Genomic DNA, 10,724 nt, shown 5'->3' with positions numbered 1-10,724 from the left:
CTTGAAGGAAACAATTTAGTTTCCTCTTGAAGATGTCCACGGTTGTTCCTGTAATATTTCTGATGCTCGCTGGTAGGATGTTGAACAATCATGGGCCTCTGATATTCATACAGTGTTCTCTGATTGTGCCCATGGCATTTCTGCTCTTCACTGGTCCTATTCTGCATTTTCTTCCATGTCGTTCACTCCAGTACGTTGTTATTTTACTGTGCAGATTTGGGACCTGTCCCTCCAGTATTTTCCATGTGTATATTATTTGGTATCTCTCTCGTCTCCTTTATAGTGCCATTTCAGACTATTGCCCTTCCTCCTCCCAGCTTTCTTCATGTTGACCGTTCCCGTTCTTCTTCTATTGAAACGGTCGAGGCGGTCGCCCGGTACATTGCTGAGGGTACGCTTGTCTCTCTCCTTCAGAAATGTAAGCCTGGCTCCTCTCCTCCTTCCTCCCCGGCGGGTAAGAAAGCATCACTCTTCCTCACCTTCCGACTCTATCCCTGCTTTTCCTTATTTTTCTGTGGGAGTCACTTGTTCCTGCTTTTCCCATGGTACTTGATCCTCTTAGATACTGCCCTGGATCAGGTGCCCTCCTCTATTTGTCCTTCCTGACCCCAAATCCCTTGCCCGCACTTTTCCGATGCCTCCTCCCTGCAGACCGAAAAGCCTCTGATCTGACCTCCTGCTCCCTTGCCTCCATTATCTTTCCTAACTTTGCCTATACTGTGTCACCCTGATTGATTGTTGCCGCCGAAGGCGGCTAGTTTATTGTGCACCCCATACTCATCCTGTGAGCGGTAGCGCAAAAGCATTACAGAGGGCACAAAAGGTCTTTATCAGACCTCATCTTAGATTATTACATAAACAATTTCTTCAATCCTTCACACCTTATAGATACAATGTCAGCTAGTTACAGAGAAAGTGCTATTACACTGTCACCCTGATTTCACTGATCCTGGTCCTGATCTTCCTTAGTTTACTCTGTTTTTCTTTGCCCTTGTTTCTCCATTATTTCTGTTTGTTCTCTCTTTTGTCTGTAAGTTCTTCAATGAAATATTCGTGGTTTGTGACAACTTCCCAATACTCGGCTTCTAATTGTGCAGTTTCACCCGCTTTGTGTTTGTCTCGAGGAGCCGATGCTTGGCGCTCGTTTTGGTCGATTCCATAGTTATTCCTTTCTTTCTCCCTTCAGTTTTGGCTGGGGCCCATAACTCTACTGCTCTCTTGATCCGTCATGATATTCTCTTCGTCCCCCTCCCTTTTCAGTCGCCGATTTAGTGTTATGCGGCCCGTATCTTTGTGAGTAAATAGTATACATTGTTCTATTTATCTCATCCTCAAATGTCACACCTTATTTTCCTGATCTTGAACAACTGTTGGAGTCTTTACCAAAGCCTGTGCTCCTTTTGGGTGATTTTTAACTGTCTGCATACCCTCTAGCCCTTAAACCGCACTTATCATATGTGTGTGTATATATATATATATATATATATATATATATATATATATATATATATATATATATATATATATATATATATATATATATATATATATATATATATATATATATTTATATATTTATATATTTATATATATATATATTTATATATTTATATATATATATATTTATATATTTATATATATATATATATATATATATTTATATATTTATATATTTATATATATATATATTTATATATTTATATATATATATATTTATATATTTATATATATATATATTTATATATTTATATATATATATATTTATATATTTATATATATATATATTTATATATTTATATATATATATATATTTATATATTTATATATATATATATTTATATATTTATATATATATATATTTATATATTTATATATATATATATATTTATATATATATATATTTATATATATATATATTTATATATATATATATTTATATATTTATATATATATATATTTATATATATATATTTATATATTTATATATATATATATATATATATATTTATATATTTATATATATATATATATTTATATATATATATATTTATATATTATATATATATATTTATATATTTATATATATATATATTTATATATTTATATATATATATATTTATATATTTATATATATATATATATATATTTATATATTTATATATATATATATTTATATATTTATATATATATATATTTATATATTTATATATATATATATATTTATATATTTATATATATATATATATATTTATATATTTATATATATATATATTTATATATTTATATATATATATATATTTATATATTTATATATATATATATTTATATATTATATATATATATATATTATATATTTATATATATATATTTATATATATATATTTATATATATATATTTATATATATATATATATATATTTATATATATTTATATATATATATTTATATATATATATTTATATATATATATTTATATATATATATTTATATATATATATTTATATATATTTATATATATATATTTATATATATATATTTATATATATATATTTATATATATTTATATATATATATATATATATTACTATATTTTGGTAGCAGTCTTTCCTGTAGACATATATTATTAAATATGACCGAAAAAGTAAGATTAATAATTCTAACGCGAATTTTCTCAATCTTTCGTACATTACGCTTCACTGTTGGAGGTAAATCAAAAATCACTTCTCCAAAATTCATTTTTATTTCTAGTCTGACGCGACACGGGCGCGTTTCGTAAAACTTATTACATTTTCAAAGACTTCACAAATACACAACTGATTAGAACTTACGTCTCTCTGATATTATATCTACATTTGAGTGAGGTGGGAAGGGTGATGTGGCATTAACACAAGACAGAACAGGAGGGGATATTAATAGGGTATTAAAAGTATCAACACAAGACAGAACAGAAACAATGGGTATTGAATAGAAGTGTTTGTAGAAAGCCTATTGGTCCATATTTCTTGATGCTTCTATATTGGAGCGGAGTCTTGAGGTGGGTAGAATATAGTTGTGCAATAATTGGCTGTTGATTGCTGGTGTTGACTTCTTGGTGTGTAGTGCCTCGCAAACGTCAAGCCGCCTGCTATCGCTGTATCTATCGATGATTTCTGTGTTGTTTACTAGGATTTCTCTGGCGATGGTTTGGTTATGGGAAGAGATTATATGTTCCTTAATGGAGCCCTGTTGCTTATGCATCGTTAAACGCCTAGAAAGAGATGTTGTTGTCTTGCCTATATACTGGGTTTTTTGGAGCTTACAGTCCCCAAGTGGGCATTTGAAGGCATAGACGACGTTAGTCTCTTTTAAAGCGTTCTGTTTTGTGTCTGGAGAGTTTCTCATGAGTAGGCTGGCCGTTTTTCTGGTTTTATAGTAAATCGTCAGTTGTATCCTCTGATTTTTGTCTGTAGGGATAACGTTTCTATTAACAATATCTTTCAGGACCCTTTCCTCCGTTTTATGAGCTGTGGAAAAGAAGTTCCTGTAAAATAGTCTAATAGGGGGTATAGGTGTTGTGTTAGTTGTCTCTTCAGAGGTTGCATGGCTTTTCACTTTCCTTCTTATGATGTCTTCGATGAAACCATTGGAGAAGCCGTTATTGACAAGGACCTGCCTTACCCTACAGAGTTCTTCGTCGACTTGCTTCCATTCTGAGCTGTGGCTGAGAGCACGGTCGACGTATGCGTTAACAACACTCCTCTTGTACCTGTCGGGGCAGTCGCTGTTGGCATTTAGGCACATTCCTATGTTTGTTTCCTTAGTGTAGACTGCAGTGTGGAAACCTCCGCCCTTTTCCATAACTGTTACATCTAGAAAAGGCAGCTTCCCATCCTTTTCCGTCTCGTAAGTGAAACGCAGCACGGAACTCTGCTCAAATGCCTCCTTCAGCTCCTGCAGATGTCTGACATCAGGTACCTGTGTAAAAATGTCGTCAACATACCTGCAGTATATGGCCGGTTTCAAGTTCATGTCGACTAAGACTTTTTGCTCGATGGTACCCATGTAGAAGTTTGCAAACAGGACACCTAGGGGAGAACCCATGGCGACCCCATCTACTTGCTTATACATGTGCCCATCCGGGCTCAAGAAGGGTGCCTCTTTAGTACAAGCTTGGAGTAGTTTCCTCAGAATACTTTCTGGCATGTCAAGAGGAGTACAAGCTGGATCACGATACACTCTGTCGGCTATCATTCAGATTGTCTCGTCCACAGGTACGTTGGTAAACAGCGATTCTACGTCCAACGAGGCTCTTATACCTGTGGCCCGTGTGCCCCGCAGTAAGTCCACAAATTCCTTTGGAGACTTCAGGCTGAAGGCGCAAGGAACATAAGGAGTCAGCAGGCCGTTGAGTCGCTTCGCCAGTCTGTACGTGGGTGTGGGTATCTGGCTAATGATTGGCCGAAGTGGGTTTCCAGGCTTGTGCGTCTTGACATTTCCATACGCATATCCAGGTTTATATTCCCCAATGATCATTGGCAGGTGGAGTCCGGATTTCTTGGCGTTCACAGTTTCGATCAGTTTGTTGACATTTGCTTTTAATTCGGCTGTAGTGTCCTTCGTTACCCTTTGGAACTTAGTTTGGTCAGAGAGTATGATGTTCATTTTCGCCAGATATTCGTCTTTTTTAAGAATGACATGTATTGGCGACTTGTCACCTCTCCTGACAACTATCTCCTTGTTCTCACGAAGGCTTTTAGCTGCCGCTTTAAGCTCGGGGGACAGTATGGTGCTTCTGTAGTTGCCTCGATTCTTTCCTCCTTCTGCAATAAGTTCTGCTTGTAAGGTATCTTTGGTAGTGACCTTCTTTTGTGTCTCGAGGTCGAATATGTCGTCCAACAGAATTTCCAACTCTACTTTCCGGGCCATCTCACTCGGTCTGGACATAACATGACAGTTTATGCCCAGATTTAGGAGAGTGACTTGGTCCTCAGTGAGGTTAATTCCTGCAAGGTTCAGGAAGCCATCACTTGGTCGTGGAATTGCCATAGGTCCTCCATATAATGTTGTTAGTTTCTTGATAATCCTTGTTCCAGTGCTGAGGTGATGTTGGTCTGTGAGGATGTCGAGGTGTTGTTCAATGCGGGTACGGATACTATGGTCGATGTTGCTATTTCTCCACTCGTTTGTAGCATGAAGTAGTTGCGTTTTGTTGTCTTTGATTTCATTCTCTGCCTTGTATATCTGATCACGAATCAGATCCTGGCGATATTTTATCGTGAAGGCTTGATTCCTTGCTGCTGGGTCGTGCACTTTAATATTAGTATATTTTGGTAGCAGTCTTTCCTGTAGACATATATTATTAAATATGACCGAAAAAGTAAGATTAATAATTCTAACACGAATTTTCTCAATCTTTCGTACATTACGCTTCACTGTTGGAGGTAAATCAAAAATCACTTCTCCAAAATTCATTTTTATTTCTAGTCTGACGCGACACGGGCGCGTTTCGTAAAACTTATTACATTTTCAAAGACTTCACAAATACACAACTGATTAGAACGTATCTCTGATTTTATATCTACATTTGAGTGAGGTGGGAGGGGTGATGTGGCATTAACACAAGACAGAACAAGAGGGGATATTAATAGGGTATTAAAAGTATCAACACAGGACAGAACAGAAACAATGGGTATTGAATAGAAGTGTTTGTAGAAAGCCTATTGGTCCATATTTCTTGATGCTTCTATATTGGAGCGGAGTCTTGAGGTGGGTAGAATATAGTTGTGCAATAATTGGCTGTTGATTGCTGGTGTTGACTTCTTGATGTGTAGTGCCTCGCAAACGTCAAGCCGCCTGCTATCGCTGTATCTATCGATGATTTCTGTGTTGTTTACTAGGATTTCTCTGGCGATGGTTTGGTTATGGAAAGAGATTATATGTTCCTTAATGGAGCCCTGTTGCTTATGCATCGTTAAACGCCTAGAAAGAGATGTTGTTGTCTTGCCTATATACTGGGTTTTTTGGAGCTTACAGTCCCCAAGTGGGCATTTGAAGGTATAGACGACATTAGTCTCTTTTAAAGCGTTCTGTTTTGTGTCTGGAGAGTTTCTCATGAGTAGGCTGGCCGTTTTTCTGGTTTTATAGTAAATCGTCAGTTGTATCCTCTGATTTTTGTCTGTAGGGATAATGTTTCTATTAACAATATCTTTCAGGACCCTTTCCTGAAAGGGTCCTGAAACATCATTAGACATCATAAGAAGGAAAGTGAAAAGCCATGCAACCTCTGAAGAGACAACTAACACAACACCTATACCCCCTATTAGACTATTTTACAGGAACTTCTTTTCCACAGCTCATAAAACGGAGGAAAGGGTTCTGAAAGATATTGTTAATAGAAACGTTATCCCTACAGACAAAAATCAGAGGATACAACTGACGATTTACTATAAAACCAGAAAAACGGCCAGCCTACTCATGAGAAACTCTCCAGACACAAAATAGAACGCTTTAAAAGAGACTAATATATATATATATATATATATATATATATATATATATATATATATATAATATATATATATATATATATATATATATAGATATTAGTGACAAAACCGAAACCGCGAACATCATTTATATATGCTTTCGTGTCAAGCGCTATAATTTAAACGCCCTGCCAGGGATAGGGGTAGCTATAGTACAGCCACGACCGATAGTTGCCAGATGCCACCTAGGAAAAAGATCCAGGCCAACATTCTTTGGTGTGAGAGCGTCAGTATTGAGCAAGCCACCAAGGCTGGCGCACCCAGTACGAGCTCACAGCACTGCTGTTCAGCTTTTGTCCCCAGCATCGCCTACAAATGCCATAATATATATGATCCTGCTATTATTTAGCGATGATAGTATTATAGAAGACCCCTGACTGTGATAAAACTGACCAGGATTCTGATAATAGCAGGATTGTGGTGATATTTAGCGCTGTGCTCGATGGAGGGAGGAGTAAGGCTGTGAGAGAGAGGGTGGTGGCGTCGTCTTCTGACTGTGTGTGGCCACCTTTTATTGACCGCACACACCATACCAGCTTAGTGGTTCGTTATGGTGAGCACAAATGTAGATACTTGTATATAACGTGTGTATAGTGAGTGATAACAGCAATAGGAGTAGGTTGGGAGCCGCCATTTTGGTGAGGGAGATGCGTCGTCTGCTTGACTTGTCATGTTGTTTACTGGTGGCCACTATGGTCTTTGGGCACCATACCAGCTTATTTGTACAGGTATGGTGAATAAAACAGGTAGATACTTTATATATAATGTGTGTATGTAGCATAATAACACCACAAACACCACCATATCACCTCAAGGGAATTGACAGGCTTGATAAAGACAGGCTGTTTAACACAAGGGGCACACGCACTAGGGGACACAGGTGGAAACTGAGTGCCCAAATGAGCCACAGAGATATTAGAAAGAACTTTTTTAGTGTCAGAGTGGTTGACAAATGGAATGCATTAGGAAGTGATGTGGTGGAGGCTGACTCCATACACAGTTTCAAGTGTAGATATGATAGAGCCCAATAGGCTCAGGAACCTGTACACCTGTTGATTGACAGTTGAGAGGCGGGACCAAAGAGCCAGAGCTCAACCCCCGCAAGCACAACTAGGTGAGTACAACTAGGTGAGTACAAAGAATATTGTTGGAGGAGAAATATTTGCGTCTGGCCTTGAGGGCGGCTGCCACCAGCTGACTGTGAGAGTAGCTATGTCTGAGTGTCTACTTCCCTACCCTATTGCTGCTAAAATATGCCACCTGCGTTTTATGTTATTTTTTCCGTGATCAGGGAACAAAAATTAACACTTCTATACGACAGAATTTTTTGTTGTTGTTGTTGTGCCTGTGGGTGTTAAATCCATTTGGGCTCGTAGTGGTTTGAGGGCTAGGGAGATATTCTGACGAACACCTGGGGCTACCGCCTTGAACCATTTGTCCTCTCTTCTTCTGTCTAATACATTCTGATGAGCCCACTCCTGTTAACTCCTGCACTCGCACCCTTTCCAGGTTTGATCTTTCTCTGCTCGTCTTCTCTTTATTTGGACTTCACCTGGTGGGTTCTTGATGACCTACATAAGTGACCATTTCCCCATCCTTGTCACCTTTCTCTCTTTTCACCCTCTCCTCTCCTTCCCTAGGTGGCAGTTTGCCAATACTAACTGGAACCTCTTCACTTTACACGCTACCCTTTTCAACCTGTCTGATCTGCATCCTTCCCCCCCCCCCCTGAGCCCCCCTCCTCTTTCATGATACTGCTTTTGATGCTGCACTCTGCTCTGTTCCTCGTTCCACCTCTAGGGGTGCGGGAAAGTGTGTTCACTGGTGGAATGCAGGCTGTGCTCGGGCTGTCTGCTGCAAGCATGCAGCCTGGAAGAAAATCCATCACAGACGGATGCCCAATTCTTTGACTTTGTTTCGGAAGGTCCGTTCGGCTAAGCATGAGGGTTGGAGATCTTTCGTTTACACCATTGTCTGAAACTCTTCTGTCCCAGATCTTAAAAAAATCTGCAAGATAGCTGGTAAAGACGTTCCAGATGTCTCGCCAGTCTTTCACCTCCGTGGTTCTATTGTAGTGGATCCGGTGTCGGTCGTGACCGAACTGGGTTCATACTTTTGGACTGATACCCCCTCCCTATCCAGCCCGTTGTCGTTGTGAGGGGGCTTGTGGGCATCTGCCAGTGTGTGCGCTGCTCCGTGGGTCAGTCCTGTCCTTTTGGGGCCTCGTGCTTCTGCTACTGTCTTCTCCAATTGTGCACTATCTTTTTCCTTTTCCTTGTTTAATTTTTCTCCCACCCTCTTCTCCTTTCTAATTTTATTTTCCCACCGACCTTTTACCAGTCTTGATTATTCTTTTGGACTACTTCTGTTTTGATGCCCGGGTACTTGAGGAGGGATACTCACCTGTAGAACTGTGGTACTCGACGTCTCGAGCGAGGGGACGCTTTTATTGTCAATCCTTCTTTGTCACTAAGGGGCCGTTAGATACAAATATGCCAAAAATGAAAACTGGTTCGATTTGAATCAAACTTTTTTGACGAGTTGTGTATAAAAACGGTTTCATCTGGTCCACGTCTCAGCATCGTAGCATAAATAGGAAGGGAGAAAAAAAATAATAGTTCCTGAACAGATAGCCTGGATATGTCACAATGGAAAGGTTGATGATATTCTGGAGACATATAAGAATTTTGCACCATGACTGTAATCTTTTGTTGAATTATCTGCATGTCTCTTGCAAATTGTCTATACAGTATGCCTAAGTCATAAAATTGTGTGTACGTCTGACACCATACTACTTGTGTAAAGGAGGAAATGTGTGTGTTTATCTCTCAGAATGTTCGGCAATATGTTTATGGTTTATGATGTGTGTGTGTGTATATGTATGAACACGTTGTACTGAACGGGGTGAAAATAGCTTGAGCTACCTCATCCCTTTGTGTATTTTACCTCAATAAACTTGTTTCAATTTCAACATTTGGCAGTTTCTTATTTCCAGTAAATTTAAGTCAGTTGAGTTTTGCTTGGTTCCCAGCCATATTGGTGTCTCTTTAAATGTGCGTGGACACTGCCACTAAGGAAGCTGTCCGCTCTTGTCCCATCTCCCATAAAGGTATTCCTTATTCCGACTCTTACCCAGTTATTCATTCCTCCATCCTTACCCATTGGCAGGATTCTTTCTTCTGTTTCTTTTAATAAACTGCGTACTCTTTTAAGAGTAGCGTGTCTTCATGACCTTCTTCCTACCATCGTAACCACCGATGGGAAACGACTCTGGCGAGGTTGCGTATTGGTCATAAACGCTTAACTCGGTCACTTAATGGAGCGCCACCCTGCTTCTTATTGTCCCCATTGCAATGTCCCTCTTACGGTCGTGCATATCCTTGTTGAATGTCCTCACTTCCAGGACGAGCGTGTCTTGCTCTCCGACCGTCCCTCGCGGTCGTGTCTCCCTCAATAGAATTCATGGAGAATCGGATACTTTTGATGTCATTCGCGTTAAGCATTTCTGTTCTCGTATTGGTATCTTTGGTGATATTTAGCGTGCTCTGATTATTCTGCACATTTGATGGTGCTACATAGCCTTCCTAGTTTGGTGCCTTCTTTTGACAAATACTTGCTTACTTTTTGACTGTTAGCTCCAGTTCTCATCTTCCTCCTCCTTTCCTTACTTGTAAGCCCCTTCTTGAATCATGTCCCTTAGATTTTTGCACTCGTCTTCAGGTTTCCTATAACGATCCATTGTCTCAGAACTCAAGTTTGCCCTGGCCCTCTGCGGTTCTACAGTTGCGGACTCGGGTGATATTCATTGAGATGCTTTGTCATCTTCCTCCATTCATAGTTTCAGTATTTACAGTGTGTTTACAGTCTGGGAGTCGTCGTCAGTATCTGAGGACTGGCTTGAGGAGGGGGGATCTTCCTTTTCGGAAACCTGGCTCTAAGGTCATCCCCTAAAGACTTCCGCCCTATTGCTCTAACGAGTTGTCTGCAAACTCTTTGAGCGTATAGTCAATGTCTGTCTGATGTGGTTCGTGGAACGCTATCACCTCCGCCCTCTCAATTTGGATTTCGCAAGTGTCGCAGCACGAATGTGATGTCCTTGTGAACTTGGAGATCGTATTTCATGTATGAAATATTTGTACTTTCTTTGCTGCAAAGACCTCCATGGTGGTTGTCCTTTTTAACCTGAAAAGTGTATAACAT

Source organism: Procambarus clarkii, chromosome 19 (assembly GCF_040958095.1).
Source record: "Procambarus clarkii isolate CNS0578487 chromosome 19, FALCON_Pclarkii_2.0, whole genome shotgun sequence".
Taxonomy (NCBI): Eukaryota; Metazoa; Arthropoda; class Malacostraca; order Decapoda; family Cambaridae; genus Procambarus; species Procambarus clarkii.
Note: the sequence above shows the minus strand (reverse complement) of the source record.